The sequence below is a fragment of the Echinops telfairi genome, unplaced genomic scaffold (assembly GCF_000313985.2).
Source record: "Echinops telfairi isolate 266 unplaced genomic scaffold, ASM31398v2 ScPeMD7_1;HRSCAF=3_0, whole genome shotgun sequence".
Classification (NCBI taxonomy): domain Eukaryota; kingdom Metazoa; phylum Chordata; class Mammalia; order Afrosoricida; family Tenrecidae; genus Echinops; species Echinops telfairi.
Window position 1 is genome coordinate 60778433 of NW_022103896.1, and position 3904 is coordinate 60782336.

Sequence of the window (3904 nt, forward strand, 5' to 3'; positions counted from 1 at the left end):
ATTGCAATAATAGCTGACTTAACTGTAATTTTGCCAGTCTGCCGGGGGTCAAGGCATGGGCATCTTTTCATATACTTGTGGATTCAGGTTTGACTTTCAATAAATTGCCTATTTCTACCCATTGGAATTGTTATCTTTTCCTATGGATTTATAAATTCTTTGTATGTTCAGCATGCTAACTCCTTGCTTACTTTGATTGTTTTATGTTCTTTTTCTAGTTCAGAAAACATATCATACCTTGGTTATGATACTTTTCAAATGCTTAATTTCAAGTGTGTCAAATCTAACAATATGTTTTCCTTATAAATTGAATATCAGAATTTTCATTAAGGGAGGCTTTTTTTCCCCACCTCTAGATTCTGAGGTAATTTTTTGGACCTATTTTTCTATCAGCATGATAGTTTTAGCCCTCTCAACTACCCTGCCATCTGGTTGTTCCCTCTGTATGTGATATGCATTGAGACTCCAACTTTTTCTCTTTATAATGAATTATTTTTTCTTATACCATTGCTAATGAGAGAAATTACATGTAGACAGGAGAGATGTACAAGTAAAATAAGTATTAGCATCTGTAGTATAACTGATAAGTACAGCTGAAATGGGGCTTTTGATTAGCCTCAAGATGGGAGCAGGGAGATAGGTGGTTTGGAGATGAGAGAATGGGTTGATTTGCATAACCGGAGCAGAAGTCCATTGAAAGCCTGAACAAAAGGGAACAGTGATGGTTGGCAGAAACTGGGACTTGTTCTATCATTAGTTTTATCCCACCTTTTTCTCTGATACAATCACCGGCAGTTTAGCCTGTAGAATGGAGACTTCATTGTAGCTTGGTGAGCCCAAAGACAACAGGATGACATGGAAAATCAAAACCAAACTCACAGCCATCGAGTTCACTCTGACTCATATTGAACCTACAGGACAGACTGGAGATGCCCTTGGTGGGTTTGGGGCAATAGAAAGCGTCATTTGTTTCCCATGGAGTGATTGGTGGTTTCAAACTACTGACCTTGCAAATAGTGGTTTAACGCTAACCCACCATGCCACCAGGGCTCTTTAGTAGTGGTGGGTGACATTTTCTGTCTTTATGAAGAAAAGGCGTATCGTTTTACTTTTCTTCTCTTCGGTTAGCTGACATTTAGGAATGAAAGCAGGAGCTGAAATAGTCGTCTTCGACTACAAGGTGACCTTTAAAATGGAAATCTCTCACAGTGGAGTTAAAAGACAAAGGAAACCTGGATTTTTTACCCCACTGCCACCAACTTCCACACTTATAAAGAAGACAGATATCATTTTTTAAGCCTTTATTTTCTTTCTTTCAGAAATGGGAAAAGAGGTAGGAGAATTACTCTGCTATTTACAGCCCAGCCAAATCTTTATGTGTGTTTTAAGTGAAATTTTGCTCAACAAAATCAGTTTCTTTTTAAAAACCTTCGTTAAATTACTCTGAGCTGAGCTATTGGTTACAATTCTTACATTGTGCCAGCATCCTGGTATTTTCTATTCTGTTTGTTTTATTTCCTTTGATCTAGTTTCCCTTCCTTTGTTGCCATTTCCCCTTGGCTTTTAGGTAACTGTTGACCATTGGGTCTCATATGGTTGCTTGTTTAAGTGTGGGAGACTGGAAACCGGGAAGAGAGTGTATGCAGACAATCTCTCTACCCTCCTATTTAAGGAGTCTGGGCGGCAGACTCTAGTGGAGGATGGCCTTCACATTCATGAGTTGGGTATGAATCCCAGTCACCTTCTCATAAATAAAAATCATTCCCCACAATGTCCCCCGTACTAATGCCAACTTTAAGATGCTGTTTGCAAGCACACGGTTGCTCCTATATGCTTGCAGGTTATCTGCATGACCATTGTCTGCCATCACGATTGACCCGACCACCTCACACTAAGAACCTCACTCTTCCTTTTGATGAGGATCCTAGATTGCTACCTGGAGAAGAGCCAGCTCAGCGATGACCAAGGTTAAGCTGCTACCTTAACTCTAGGAACCATCCATTTAATTATGTATGTGCCTTCCCATCACATATATGCCCCTAGTACCTCCCCTTCCTGTTATGTGTATGTTTACTATGGTTTACATACCCTGAGATTATATAAACATTTCAGAGAACACATTAGCTCCTCCTCCTCTCTCTGATTCCGGTCTCCGTGCAAGAGGTGTGCTCTTGCATGCCTTGTCTGAAATTTCTTTAACTTACCCTTCAATTACACAACTGCTCCTTAAGACTCATTTGATTGTAGAAACTGGTCCCCCACATTTGAGGAAGCAAATTAATCATTGGTGCTACTATTTATTTTATTAGCCAATTGATTATTTGACTGAAATGGGACTTGGGGACTAGCTCTAATTCCACATTCAAAGGCTATCATAAGGAGAGACAGTTAAAGTTTACTGAGCCAACCTGGCCAATAAACACATGTGGGGTTAATTGAAAGGCGGAGGGATAAATGGCTTGGTGAGCTTCACCTTTCTAGTTTATGGGTCTCTTGCTTTCTGATGGTTGGACCAGGGTGCAGCTGCCTTAGCCAGTTCCCTGCTTCAGCTGGCAAGGCTCACTTCCTACAAGACATCCCTGAGGAGAAGCCACATGGACCTACCTCGATGCAGCCCTGGGTGCTGGAGCACCCGTGTGGAGACCCCTGCCAGCGCTGAGATGCATGCTTATATGCTCACTGACTTGGCTTTCCTCCTGCAGTTGGCATCATAGTGTGTGTTTTGTGCAATGGAAGAGGACTTTGTGGATTGGTGTTGGACATATGAGCTAATGTTGGACATGTGGGCTTGGGCAGCACTGGGTTGGGATGTTTTCTTGATGTGCACTTACCCTTTATATAAAACTCTCTCTTATACATATGGGTTTCTGTGGATTTGTTTCTCGAATGTGACCAGACGAACACATGAGGTAACTATTTCAAGGGTTCATCTAGTCTCCATTGGTCCAGGTATCTTTGTTTAAGTATCTCCTTTTGTTCTACATTTATCTTCCATTCTATCTGGTACCTTCTATTTTATCCGAATGATGAGGTGGGGAAGGAGGGAAGCAGGGTTAGAGGAATTAATAATATTAATAGTACCAGACCCAAGTAGTTCTTCTGGTCTTACAGTGTTTCCCAAACGGAAGGCAATACCTATGCTTTGTCCTGTACAATGGCCTCTACAGTACCAATTGTCATTGCCAATGGGGTGCTGAGTGATTTTTTCTTTTCTGCAAAGGGGGCGTTACATTTGGAAGGCTATGGAAGAGGTTGCGCTTCCCATGAATTATAGGTCCCATGGAGTAGTTTCTTCTTTGAGCCTCTAATTCCTATCATTCTCTTTTACACCATACACATCAAGCTCACTGTCACTGAGTTTCATTTCAGTATGACTCCTAGTGACCCCATAGCTTGTTAAGGTTTCCAGGAGTAAAGAGCCTCCTCTCTTTCCCCAGGAGTAGCTAGTGGTTTTGAAGTGCCGACTCTGTGGTTAGCAGCCCAACTCTAACCACTACCCACCAGGGCTCCTGATAGTCCAAACTTCAGCCAATGAACTCCGGGGCAATAGATTCTTTTGCAGACTCAGGGCCATGCTCCGTCCCAGGGCAACACTTAATCCTTTAAATCCTCGGATAACTTCCTCACCCCTTCAAGCTTGAAGTCGCCGTGGAAAACATTGGTTTTCATCCTATATATACACAAAACAGTCTGGAATGTAAGGCTTAATAGCATCTGCTAAAATCCAAAGTTCCTCCAAGTTTGTCTCTCAGCTAAACATATAAAGTTCTGCTGCAAGTCTGACCCTGTAAAACTTCTGCACAAACAGAAATGAATGTGGTCAGAAATAGCAGCGAACCCAGGACGGTGAAGACCACAAGGGAATCAGTGAACCTCAAATTATGACGATCAAAAATGACTGCCC